This window comes from Gorilla gorilla, chromosome 12 (genome assembly GCF_029281585.2).
Source record: "Gorilla gorilla gorilla isolate KB3781 chromosome 12, NHGRI_mGorGor1-v2.1_pri, whole genome shotgun sequence".
In the NCBI taxonomy this organism is placed as follows: Eukaryota; Metazoa; Chordata; class Mammalia; order Primates; family Hominidae; genus Gorilla; species Gorilla gorilla.
Window position 1 is genome coordinate 64,219,588 of NC_073236.2, and position 13,217 is coordinate 64,232,804.

The following is a 13,217-nucleotide window of genomic DNA, read 5'->3' on the forward strand; positions in this document are numbered from 1 at the left end:
CCCTTTTCTTCCTCTGATTCTTCATCTCTGGTTAGAACTGGAGCTGTACACTGTGCCTGTGCACATGGACTCCCTACTCCTCTGCCCTTCCTGTATCAGCCTGTGCGTTCCAACCTCTCCTGTGTTCCCTGACCACCTCCACCCTGAAGGTCTATCCAGCAGACCCTATGAGACCAGGATAGGGAGCTTCAAAAGGTAGCCATTGAGAATTTGCCCTAGTCTAGCAGAGGCTTAATGCCCCTTTCTCACATCTGACCTAAGGTCTTAATTGATATTTGGCACTGTTCCATAAATATGTCTCCCTAGAAATGGAAAATAGCTATTTCCCTCTTTTATAATAATTTTGCCATTAATGAAGCAATGGGCCCTCTCATCTTGGAATAAATCACCCCAGTGTTCAGTTTCTCTTAACAGTCTATGGGTTATCTCTCCTCATCTCCTCTCAGCCTAGAGTGTCAAGCCACACACGGTACCTTCAAAAAAGAGCAATCAAAGACAACTTATTTTGTGGGTAGGAAAATGAGGCACAGAGAGTTTTGATGACTTGTAACCATAACAAGCGAATGGGACTTGAAGTGAAGATTCTTGCCTCCATAGAATGGGGGTGGGCAGAGGTGGTGGACAGGAACAACAATGCAATAGAATGTATACTTAAGAAACGGGCTACAGAGACGAACAGATCTTCATGTTGTTCCAGTTTTCTTATTTATAAAATAACAGAACAAGAATACTTAGCCAATCGAGATGCTGTGTTGATTAAAAGAAATGTATGTGGAAAGGATTGGCATAGAGTTCAGTATCCATGAGGCTCTCATTAAAAGCATACACACACACGAACACACGTGTGCATGCAAGCATGAAGTTAGTAGCTTTGAGGGGTTCCTTTCCAAGGTGCAGCCATAACCCATAGGTCCTCTGACATAGCTCCTGGTAGAATCTACCTCTGTAGGATCCTTAAGTAGTCATTTATCTCAATGTTGGCCTTCATGCAGGGATGCATGTTCTGGAGAATGACCCGTAGGAACCCCAAGAGGGGCTCTCAGGCTAGCAACGGATGCACTTCTGTCCTGCTGCACAACCAGAGGCAGAAGATAATCTAGATGGCAGCTCTAGTCTCTCCATACCTGTGATTCCTGAAATCTGTTGAAGTGTAGGGGGTTCAACAGTATCTGCTTCATTTTAATAAAATGAGGCAATGTTTATAAGTGAGACACAGCCCAGTGACTGGCACGTACTAAGTACCAACACATATTAGCAGTTCTTAGTAGTGGTAGTATTTTTAAATCCAAAGGTAGATTGGGTCAGAGTGCTTCCAGGTGTCCTTTCTCCAGCCTGGGGGGCAAATAAGTAGGCTCAAGATTAGGGCCCATCTATAGAAAGTCTGTGCTCACCTATTGGCACCTGTGCCCTATCTATTTATTTCTTTACTAATTAGTTCATTCAACACACATTTACTGAGCACTGATTGTATGTGTGCTCCTGTACTCGGCACACAAACCTCTGATCTCTGATATTCGTACAGGGCTGTGCCCTTGGCTAACACACGTAGTATTACATCAGGAAACCCCGCTTCTCATCACAGCCTCTCCATATGCCTGCTGGAAAGCTGGAGAGTTAGGGGGAGCTCTGATGATGGCCCTCGCATGCCAGAGTGTGGAATTTGGAGTCAGGCAAGTATGTATTCTTTTTACAGATAAGGAAACAGAGGTCGGAGAGGAGAGTACTTTCTGAAGTTCAGAGAGTAATTTAGTGCTGAGGCTAGAACCTTGTTCCCTGATTAGTTTAGGAAACAAGGGCCCTTTCTACCAGACCAGTTGCCTCTGCATGAGAGTGGGATAACCTGTCTTTACGTTTTCATCTACAGATAGGTGTTGTTTTCCTTTTGAAGAGCAACATTTCAAGGTAAAATGAAGTAGCTCTTGAGTAAGTCTGAAACAGTGGCTCTCATCTCTGGCTGTATGAGATCATCTTGAGAGCATCTGAAAAAAAAACTGATGTGGGAGCTCCACCCCAGACAATTACAGAAATATTTGTGAGGGTGGAGCTGGGGCCTCCTATTGGTTTTTAAAGCTCCCCAGGTGTTTCTAATAGACACCCAGGGCTCCATAGTCTAATATACAATCAGTCCAATATACAGCATAATATACAGTCAGTGGTCTAGCGGCCAGTGCTTCCAAATTCTAATGCACATTTGAATCATCTAGGGATCTTGTTAAGCTGCAGATACTAATCCAGTGGTTCAAGTGCGGCCCGAGGGTTTTCATTTCCATAAAGCTTCCATGTGGTGTTAGTACTGCCAGTCTCTAGACCACACTTGAAGTAGCAGCTCCAGAAGGCACTCTGGGATTCTAGTCATCCACGTGGTCACTGGCTACTCTAGCCAGAGGCCTGGGAGTCACCTCTCTCCTTCATCCTCTCCTCATCTTCTCCCTTTCAAGCCCTTGGTCATCAGATCTTGTCAGTTCCATCCCACTGCTTCTAGGAGCTCCTCTCCTTTCCTAACGGCCTGGCACAATATTTTCCTCCCTGTTCCCCACCATCACTCACTGCCCTGGCTGTGCTCTTTGCTAGACCGCCTCCTGAAGGCTTTCTTATTCCGTCTTCCCTCTGTCCAAGCTTTTATTTTGATTCTGTAGAAGGCTCTTTCACTCCGTGACCCATCTCTTAAGAGACCACCGCATCCCGGGACCTGTTCTCTCCCTGCACTCTTCCCCTATGACGATTGTATAGGAACAGGGTGTCCCTCTGGTTGTTTCTGCGTTTCCAGCGCCCAGCTGAGCGCCCATCACTCTCAATAAAATACTTGTTGATTTTAACAAACAAAACCCTAACCCTGAAAGAGAAAGGCCAAACAGAGGCCTCAGCTGCATTTCTTCCGATAAAAATGAACATTCCTTCGAGATTATGCATCAGGCTTTAACTTCCCACTCAGAAAAAAAAAAAAAAGTTGATCAAATTTAACAAAGTAAGTGGTTATTTCCTGTCTGAGTTGAGTAGCTGAATACAGGCTCAAAGCAGGCGACGGGACAGGAATGAGAGGATGGATGCTGGCAGGGGCTTGGAGGTCTGCTTTCAAATCTGGGCTCGTCCCAGCAGGGGGAAAGCCTGGAGGACCGGGATAGGTTGGAGACTGCCGATGGGGAACCTCCCCGGTCCTGCAGACAGTTGGCAGCGCGGGGAGGCAGGCAGGAGTTGGGAGCGTGAACTAACTTGGCGCGGAGGGAGGTGCCGCACGCCGCAGCCGTTCAGGTTTCGCGTCTTGCGGGCGCCCACATGGGCCGCTGGCTTGCAGAAGGGGGCGGGGGAGAGGGAGGGCAGGTCCGGAGCCAAGCGGGTGGAGGAGGGGGGAGATCGAAGGAAATGAGACAACCTTTTCCTCCCACTGACTCGGGCTCCTGCAGCTTCTGCGGGGCTTGGCGCCGCCGTCCGTGAGCACCCAGGCCGGGACCCCACGCACCCAGGCCGGGACCCCACATCCCCAGGCCAGCCCTGACCCCGGCGGCCCCTCCGCCGGGATTCCTTTCCGAGGTACTGGTGCCGGCCCAAGACCCGGGCAGCGCTTTGTCGTGTCCACCCCTCAGTGATCAGCTCCGGGTTCCCCTGCTCGGCCCCAAGCGCCCCAAGCGCAGTCCCCGGAAGTGCGCGCCGGGGCCCCAGCAAAGGTAAGAGGCGCCCGAGAGCGCTCCCTGAACTCTGGGGCGCCCGGCATCCCCAGCGGGCTCCGGCTTCTCCGAAGCGCCCTCTTTTCGGAAACACCCAGAGCACTTCTGACCTGAAGCAGCTGCTTTGTTCCCAAGTCCCTGCCCAGGTGTTGTAGGCTGGGTCCCACAGGGAACTCTGCTTCCCAGCGCTTTTTTGCCTCCTCTTCCTCCCACTTTCCTGTTTCTTCTCTCGCCCCCCCTGCTTCTTTCTGGATAGAACAACTCTCAACTCCCTGCCTCTGCAGCCCAGCTTCGGAAAGCAGGTCGTTCCCAAATCTAGCGCTTCTCTCCTGTGCCTCTGGGAGCTGGGCTGAGCCTGACTGGCTTCGATCCCAAGCCTGCGGGGGGCGGACCTGCCAGAAATGTACGTGCTGTACCGTGGACTATTTACCTGGTTTGTTTCGGAGGCAGCCAACTCGCCGCGCGCATTTGGCGACCCCCAGGACCCCGAAAGCCGAGTGCATCAGGGAGTGAAAGGCTGTTGGCGCCCCCTAAAGTCCCAGTGGGACGCTTTGCTTTTGGAGAGGGGCGCGCAGACAGTCCACGCTGCTCTATCTGGGAGGTCTGCGTGGGGGTCCCCACCCCTACTATTGAGGGGTAAGGGGAGGTGTTGGCACGCAGTACGGAGCGCGTTGGGGCACGGAGGAAATGAGGATGTCCTGGAAGGAGAAGAGTGCCAACCACATCGTGCTGGCTTGCCATGTTGTTCTTATTAACTGCCTGAGTTCTCATTAACAAGCCTGTGTGTAGGGACTCTTACCCCTATTTTACAAACGGGCAAAATGAGATGGGGCCACACAGCTAGCTAGGAAAGGACCCAGCCAGGATTTGGGTCCTAGCTGGTCTATACCACACACACACTTCAAGTCCAGCCCTACAGAACATTCTTCTTTTTAGTCTGAGCAAGAACCGTCCCCCCAACTCCCCCACCCCCCCACCTCCTTTCTCATAGCACAAGGGACCAGGCTTTTTCCGTTTTTACCTAATACACCTTGATTCTATTCAAACCCAAACTACTTATTATCTACTGTCCTCTGAGTTCAGCGGCAAGCACTGAGGTTTCACCTTTGAATCTTATTAATTCATCCCCTTCTTGTCATCCAGTCTGTCACGAAATGTGTAATACTGTTCAGAAGGCTGGCTTGAATCTCCTTTCCATAAAGGCAGTCAAGCGCAGTGGCTAAGAGCCCAGGCCCTGGAGTGAGACCACCAGCCTGAATCCTGGCTGGGGCCTTCCTGTGCCTTTCTGTAGCTGGATTTCCTCATCTGTAAAGCAGGGATGCTAGGGCTTAAAGTAATGGTTTTCAACGGAATTTTGATTTTACTTCCCAAGTGACATCCAGCAATGTCTGGAGACATATTTGGCTGTCATCATGTAAGTAGAAGAGGATCTTATTCATCTGGTGGGTAGAGGCCAGGGATGCTGCCAAATCCTGTATTGCACAAGACATCTCCCCCCTCCCCCACTCCACTTCCAAGATTTAAGAATTATCTAGCCTAAAATGTTAATAGTGCTGAGGTTGAGAAGCCCAGGTTTAATGTTTCACTTCATGAAGAGTGCCATTATTTCCAGCTCTCATCCTTTTATCTGCTCTAGTTTGGCTGATTATACCAGTCTCTGTCCCAGTCTTTCCCTCCATTCCAGTGCCAGAATTCTGTTGCCAAATCCACAGCAGGTCATGCTGCTATATTGCCTTAGCACCCTTGTTGGTCCCCTATTGCTAGCAGAAGGGATGGGAATTGGGAATCTGCAGGTGTTTTACAAGCACTGAAGGTAATTCCTCTGCATGTTAAAGTTTGAAAATCACTGTCTTTACAGAATAAAATGTAACCCCTGACCTTGTACACATGACTCTTCACAACTGGCCTCACCTTATGCCACTTCCTCAGTGTTCCTGACATTCCCCCAACCCACTATTCTTTTGGTATTCTAGGTCCTGACTTTTTGGAATGCCCTTCTTCCTCCTTGGCTGGCAATCAATCTTTGAGACTAGAAGTTAAGTCTCCTTTTGGGTGAAGCATCATTCTTCATTTCCTACAGACCATTTTGTTGCTCCCTGCCCTGCCCCAGGTTGGGAGAAAGCCTCAGCCTCAGCCTCAGCCTCCCCTCTCCCCTCCTTTTTTTAAAAAAATAAATATGTATCTCTTACAGTATTTTGTTTATCTCTCCCCTGGTCTTACATACTTAGAATCTAGCTTAGTGCCGTCGATGCTCACAGTGATGGTTTCAGGCTTTGGCGTCAGGCTTCTTGCGTTCAAATCTCAGTTCTGCCACTTATTAACTCTGTTAAAAGTTAATTACTTGACCTTGGTCAAGTTGAATCAGTCTCTCAAAGTCTTCTTGGTAAGAAGAAATAGCGTACCTTCTCTGCAGACTAGTATGACTAACTAATGGAATAATAATCATTCATCTTAATACTGAGTGCCTACCTAATTCCAGGACATGGTTCAAGTTTAGCATTTTATACATTTTTACTCATTTAAAACCTATAATGTCCTTTACAGTTACTACTGGTATTGCCCTATTTTCCAGACAAAGAAACAGAGGCACAGAGAGGCTAAGCACTTTGCCCAGAGTCATGGAGCTAATGAGCGGTAGGGCCAAGATTCACGCACACATCTGGATTTCAAAACACATACTCTTTACACTATGCGGGTAAAGGGCTTAGCCCAGTGCTTGGCATATAATAAGCGCTCAGTTAATGTGAGATAAGGTTTGCTAAGTGCATTAATGAGAGCCTAAGTCCATTGGGTTTTCCACCTGCATCATGCTTGTGATTTAAGACTATGCCATTATTTTTACAACTCTTGCTCCTTTCCTTGCCTCCTGGCCCTGCCCCCAGCCACAGAGGGGCAGGACATTGGGGTTAGTTCCTAGCACCGCTGATCTTGATGCTAAATTGAGCCTATGTACATAGTCAGGGCTAGAAGAGGATTAACTTTTTTGGGATGGGGGGATGGAGTCAACACTCACCTGCCTGGAGGAGAGAGGTGCAGAGTTGGGGTCAAAAACTCTGTGACTCCAGCTTTGTCCTTACTGTGCATGTGCCCTTTGCAGTGTGCGCCTAGCATATAAATATTGGTGAAACCAATTGATGGATGAGGGATGGATGAATAAATGCCACCAGCTGAGTCTCCCACATTATACTTGATCAGATGCAAAGTACACCTTCTCTCCATGTATTGTAAGGCTCATTTATCTATTGAAGGTAAAACTGGCTAAGGGAATTTAATGACCCATATGGGGTGTTGGAGAAGCAGATTTGGAGCCACTCACTTACCCTCTGGGTAAGTTGTGTTTGACACTGGATACTTGGTTACAACTGATCACTAAACTAACTTGGAATCTTCTATTGCTTCTAATGCAGCCTTGGCTTTGAAAACCGAGCCCACTTGCTAGTCCCTGGGCCACTTGCTCTGTGGGCTAGACTGCCTTACACAAATACCTGCACATTTGTGTACTCTGGCTTCCTCCACAGCTGTCCTGCACAGCTGTAATCCCCCTGAGTTTGCTTGTTTTGGCAGGTTGTCTCCAAAACTTCAGTGGGATGAGGTCACCTAACCTGGCATGTGTAAAGCCTTGTGGGTTTTTTAGGGGCCAGGGAAACATTCTAGTAAGTGCTGCTTTTGAGGGTGGAGTAGGGTGAGAACTTGCCTATCCATTGACATCCAAGACTCTTCAGATCCCCATGGTGAGGTCCTCAAACCCCTTGGCTGGTCCCTGGCCTGTTAGGAACTGGGCCATCGCCTGAGCTCCGCCTCCTGTCAGATCAGCGGCTGCATTAGATTCTCATAGGAGCATGAACCCTATTGCAAACTGCATGTGTGAAGGATCTAGTTTGTGCACTCCTTATGAGAATCTAATGTTTGATGATCTGAGGTGGAACAGTTTCATCCTGAAACCATCTCCCCCTATCCGTGGAAAAATTGTCTTCTAGGAAACTGGTCCCTGGAACCAAAAAGGTTGGGAACCGCTGCCCTATAGCACTGCCTTCCCTTTCCCACACCAGACTCGTACTGTCTCCTGGCATTATCCCCTCTCCTAGGTCACTAGCTGGCTGACCTGAGAGACAAATTCCTGTAGGATATTAATGACTTGAATAAAAGTTAGACCCAAGATCTTTGGGCATCACTTGTATTTATACTGAGGCTTTTATAGCTTGGCACAGAAGATAAACTAGCCCAGGGTAGAAAGGTCAGGGGGATGTCAGGCTTGGTGCCAGGTCTTGAGGCCTCTGATGTCACACTTCATTGGTTGCCACTTTGGGTAGCACCTCTTAAGTGACCTGCAGCAGACTTTCTAATGAAGCTGGCCCCTGCTTTGTGTCTCTAGTTCTAGGGAGATACACTTTGCCCCGTTTACGTCTTGAGCTGTATTCTCTGTGAAATGCACTCGGTTGTTTGACTCTGTGTGAAACCCTGTTTAGTGCTATAAAGGGCATTTGGTTTCAGACTAGAGTGGTGGCAGAACCTTGAGGTATTAGTGTGGACTTGGAATACACGTGCAATACGTAGCTCTGTGCAGGTGCCAGAGACACAAAGAGAAAGACCTGGTTTGTACCATTAAGATTGCAGTCCATGACATATGATGGACGTGTGAATAGATCATCAGAATGTGTTAAATAGAATAAGAGATCTGAGCAGAGAACTGGGAGCTCAAAGGAACCAGCACCATCTCTGCTAGAAGAGTTAGGAAAGGCATCAGAGAGAAGAGGATGTTTGAGCTTGGCCTTAATGTGTAAGCGGGAGCTTGGCGGGTTTGAAGGGACTGGTGATTAAAGAGCATTACAGATAGGAAACAGCATGTGTAAGAGTCAAGAAAGGGCCTGGAAGACATGTAGGCATATGGTGGGGACTGGAGGGCAGAGATGGGCCTGGGGAGGTGACTTTGACATTTTACCAGTGCAGGAGTCTGTCTCTGTACTGTTTTGAGACAATGGAGTGGACATTTAAAGCTCAGGTGTGCTGAGCTCTTTGAATAGGGGCTCTGCCTCTTATCTCTGCTGGCCTTGTTTCCTCCTGGGGCAGTGGAACCAGAGCCCACAGGTCAGGGAGAGACACTGTCTCTAGTAAGCAAAGAAATCACAATCAAAAACAAAGCTGAGCTGGGAGGTTGTGGGTAGTTGTTTTGTTTTCTTTTCAAAGTCCTAGCTGATGAGCTATGTGAGTGGCCCCTCCAGAGTCTGGGTTTTACCTTTAGAGCATCCAAAAGTCTGTATGAATTGCTAAGCAATTGCTAAATTTCTCCAGACTTAGAAAGGGATGGAGAAACAGAGGGAAGGAAGGGGAGATGGGGGAGAGAGAGAGAGAGAGAGAGAGAGAGAGAGAGAGAGAGAGAGAGATTGAGTTTTGATGCTAAAGTCTGTTTCACATAAAATCCAGCCTGTGATCCAGCAGATCAACAGCTATTAGGATTCACACATTTCCTGGGAATTGCATTCCCATTTGCAGTCTTTCTTTGAGCCCAAAGCCATTTGCATGTGCTGATTGCACTGAGCTCCCCACAGAGGATGGGTGCATATGCTTATTGATTAGACAATTGATGTAGGTCCTTCTATAGGTCATCCCCAGGCTTTACTCATTTATTCACCACTTAGTGACCCGCTGGCACATAGGAGGCACTTAGTAAGTGATAGATGAGTGAATGAATGCTCTAGCATGGAAGCCCCATTCCTGGACCTCAAGATGCTCATGGTCTGAAGGAAGAGATAGAAAAGAAAACAGACAACACAGTGTGGTGGATTAGTGCCATGACAGAGAAGATATGAGTAGAGAAGAAGACTCAATCCAGCCAGGGATCAGGGACTGGAGACAGGGAGAAGAATCCTCTCTTCTGGGGACCATCCTTCCTCCAGGGAAGTGGTCCCAGGAGTGGTTCCTAGAGATCAATTATAACCTGGGGTGGGTGCCAGGCACTGTGCTAGGGGCTTTAGCTGACTTAATTGCATGGATCCTGACAAACACCCTCTGAGGTCTGTATTAGAGGAGGAATCAGGGTCACACCCACAACTAAAAGGCAGAGCCAGGATCAGGTCCAGGGCACCAAACTCTGAGCCCTTTATCCCGCTCCAGGTAGTCTCCAGAGAGCTGTTATCATCAAAGATACTTTTAGAAAATCTGCTTTCGAAAAAGAAGGTGGAAGAGTGGGCCGCTGTGATTGGGATAGGAATGGCCATTTCCTCCCCGCTTTTCCCCCTTTCCTTCTCCCCAGCCTGGCATCTGAGGCTGTGCCTGGGGGCAGTGAGACGCTCTTTGTTCTGGGGTTCAAAAACTCTCTTCCTCCTCTTGCCCCCTCTTTGATCACCAAGGCAGCCTGCACTTTGCCCTCCATGGTGAGAGGAGGGGGAAATGCTGCTTAGTAGAGAAGCAACCATAAACTTGCAAGGAAAAGAAGACTTTACAAAACACCTGCTGTAATTTAAGCCTCTCCCCTTTTGCCTTGCCCCCTCCTGCCCTTGTCATTCAGATGGGGCTGGTGGTAGCTGCAGGGAGCAGACTTCAGGGGATCTTGTTTCTGCAAGGGGACTTTGATCAAAAGGGTTGCCTAAAGCTGTCTTTTCTCTGGGCACCTCCACAAACACACTCATCTTGTCAAGACAAGACAGGCCATAGCAGCCCATGGGAGGAGATGGGTAGGGCCTGTTACTGGAAGAAGCATTTCTTTCCTGAGTTCCCCCATCCTGAGTGCCACTTGGCCAAGCAACCTCTGACAGTGGCATCCTTCTTTGCTGCACTGAGATGTCGCTATGAACCTGAGAGTGGGCCGAATGAGCACTGAAGGAGAGTCAGCAATGCCATTTACTTGCTATGAGACCTCGGTCCTTTAATCTCCTAGTGGGTCAGTCACACAGGGCAGGAATGGTTGGCCTGGACATTCTCCAGTGTTAGACCCTGCTGCATGTCAAAAGCAGGGTGCACTGTAGGATCTCGTGGAACTTCAGAAGACAGTGACTGGACATTTAGTCTGAAAAAGACACACATGAAAGTAAAAGTGTTCCTGTGGGTGTGCTAATGTGCTCACAGAGACAGCTTGGTGGCCTTGGTGTGTCTGCTCAGCTCAAGCTGCCAACACTTACTGACACCTTCATGTGCCAGGCACAGTTCCAGGCTCTGGAAACAGGGATGAACAAGATACCCTTTGTGCCCAAGGAGCTCAGCAATCCAGTGTGGAGACAGATGAGGAAATCAGAGATAGTAATGCAATGTTTTGCTGTCCATCTCTCATTACAGTAAGTTCTCTGAAATCAGGACATATGTCTTGTTGATTCCCAAATCACCAGAGCCTACTGTAAACTGGCCTATGGCAGATGCTCAATCAATGAATGTTGTACTACCCTAAAGTACCACACTAGAGGCAATCACAGGGTGCTATGTGCACCCACAGGAGGGACACCTAAACTCAGCTTGGAGAGCAGGTGAGTCCAAGACAACATGCATCAAAGAGGCTGAGATGGAGCATCCAGGCTGATGAGAGGAGAAGTGGAGCCTAGGCAGATGGGCCGGTGAGAAGTCCAGCATGTCCAGGTGAGCAAGCCAGGGCTGCTTCAAGAAGGGAAGGCAGATAGGCATGGCTGGGGACAAAGGAAGTCAGCCTGTGAAGGGGCAAGGTAATCACATCTGGATTTGTTAGAGAACTGGAATTTTACTTTGAAGATAGTGGGGAACTACTGCAGGATTTCACACAGAGGAGAGACTGGGTCAAAGTTTTGTTCTAATACTGTTCTGGCAATAGAGTAAATATTGGAGAAGAATAAGATAGGTGGCAAAAAGACCAGTTAGCATGTTATTGCAGTTTAGGGGATGAAAAAGCCTGGGATTTGGAGTCAGATACATCTCAGCCTCCTTCCCAGCCACACTCCCTGTAACTTGGGCTGTTTAGCAAATGTCTCTGAGCCTCTGTCTTATCTGAAAACAGTGGACTCTACTTCCTCCCTTATGGATGGTATGCATGGTAGACAGGGTTACATACAATGAAGTATGTGAAATGTCTACTACAGTGGTTTATTTGTAATTGGCAAGTCATACTAGTGGCCAGTATTATTTTTAATATTATTGTGACTTACTATCATCTAGGTGAGAAATAATGAGGTTCTAATAAGACACTGGTAATTAGGGTGGAGAATTGGGCAGACTCAAGAAAGCCTTTGGCAATAAAGTTGGCATGATTTGGTGACTGATTGAACAGGGGAGTAAGGGAGGGGCAGGAGTCTAGGATGATTCTGACATTTTGGCCTGGCATCCAGTGGGAAGGATAGTGGGGCTATTCATTAGGAGAGAGAAGGGACAGGGAGGAGGGAGCAGCATTTATAGGAAGGATGATGAACTCAGTTTCAGATATGTTGAGTTTGAAATAATAAGATAGTCAGGGAGAGATGGCTAGTGGGCAGATGTTTTCTAGGTTTGACATTCCCGAGAAAAGTCTTCAAGATTTACAAGAAAGCTAACTGTTTTTTTTTTTTAAGAGACAGAGTCTCACTTTGTGACCAGGCTGGCATGCAGCAGCACAATCATAGCTCACTGCAGTCTTGAACTTGAACCCCTGGGCTCAGGTGATCCTCCTGATTCAGCCTCCTGTGTAGCTGGGACTACAGTTATATGCCACTATGTCCAGCTAATTTGTAAAACTTTTTGTAGAGCAGGGTCTCACTATGTTGACCAGGCTGGTTTTGAACTTCTGGCCTCAAGTGATCCTCCTGCCTCAGTCTCCCAAAGTGCCAGAATTACAGGCATGAGCTACGGTGCCCGGCCCACAAACAAACTTTAACCAAAGGTAGTGAAGTCATGGCATGGATCAATTGGTTACGGAGGGTTATGGAGTATGGGAAGAGGAATTATAATAGCTAATGTTTATTGAGTGTGTACTGTATGTTCTAAACACTTTACGTGTATTAATCCTCTCAACAACCATTGTTAGGAAGGACTACTATTGTTTTACCTATTTTACAGCTGAGTAAACCTCGGCACAGAGATGGTAAGTAATTTGCCCAAGGTCACACAGCTATAAGTCATGGACCTAGGATTTTAAGTCAGCTATCAGGATGCCAGGCATGTGCCAGATTGCTTCCGAGAGTGGCAGTACTAGGGCACAACACTGACCTCAGGGAAGGAAGGAGAGAACCCAGTGAAGTCAACAGGGAAGGGGATGCACAGAAAGGCAGGAGGAAATGGGAGACTGGGATGCGAAAGAGGAGAGTTTCCAGGAGAGGGGGATCAACAGCTTCAAATGATATGGAAGAATGAGAGATCTGAAATGTTCATGGATTTGGAAATTCCAAAGCTATTGACGACTTGGTGAGAGGAGTCTAACAGATGAGGGGAGTCTAACAGATGAGGGGAGCTAATGAACAAATGTGAGGTGAGGAAGTGGACATACCAAACTTTAGCAATTGTTTTTAGAGGCTTGTCTATGAAAGTAACATGCGAGAAAAGACAGCAGCTTGAGGTATTAGGTAGATACAGTGTTTTAAAGATGGAAAAGACCAGCACATTTTTTTGTTTTTTTGTGTTTTTTTGTTT

The 13,217-nt window shown here is 47.7% G+C and overlaps 1 protein-coding gene across 7 annotated transcripts in view; it reads left to right on the top strand.

Moving 5' to 3' along the window:
* The window catches only part of EVA1A (eva-1 homolog A, regulator of programmed cell death), a 155,648-nt gene that overhangs the window by 83,591 nt on the left and 58,840 nt on the right, over positions 1 to 13,217 (top strand). Inside the window, exons 1-2 of one of the 7 annotated variants that reach the window (XM_055378154.2) lie at positions 2,989 to 3,064; positions 3,402 to 3,662. The exons of 3 other annotated variants lie outside the window; for them this stretch is intronic. The gene's annotated coding sequence lies outside the window, so the exon portion shown is untranslated. Of the gene's footprint in view, positions 1 to 2,959; positions 3,065 to 3,159; positions 3,663 to 13,217 lie in introns of those variants that run through there. 3 more of the 7 variants (XM_055378159.2, XM_063695751.1, XM_055378157.2) reach the window with 3 other exon arrangements.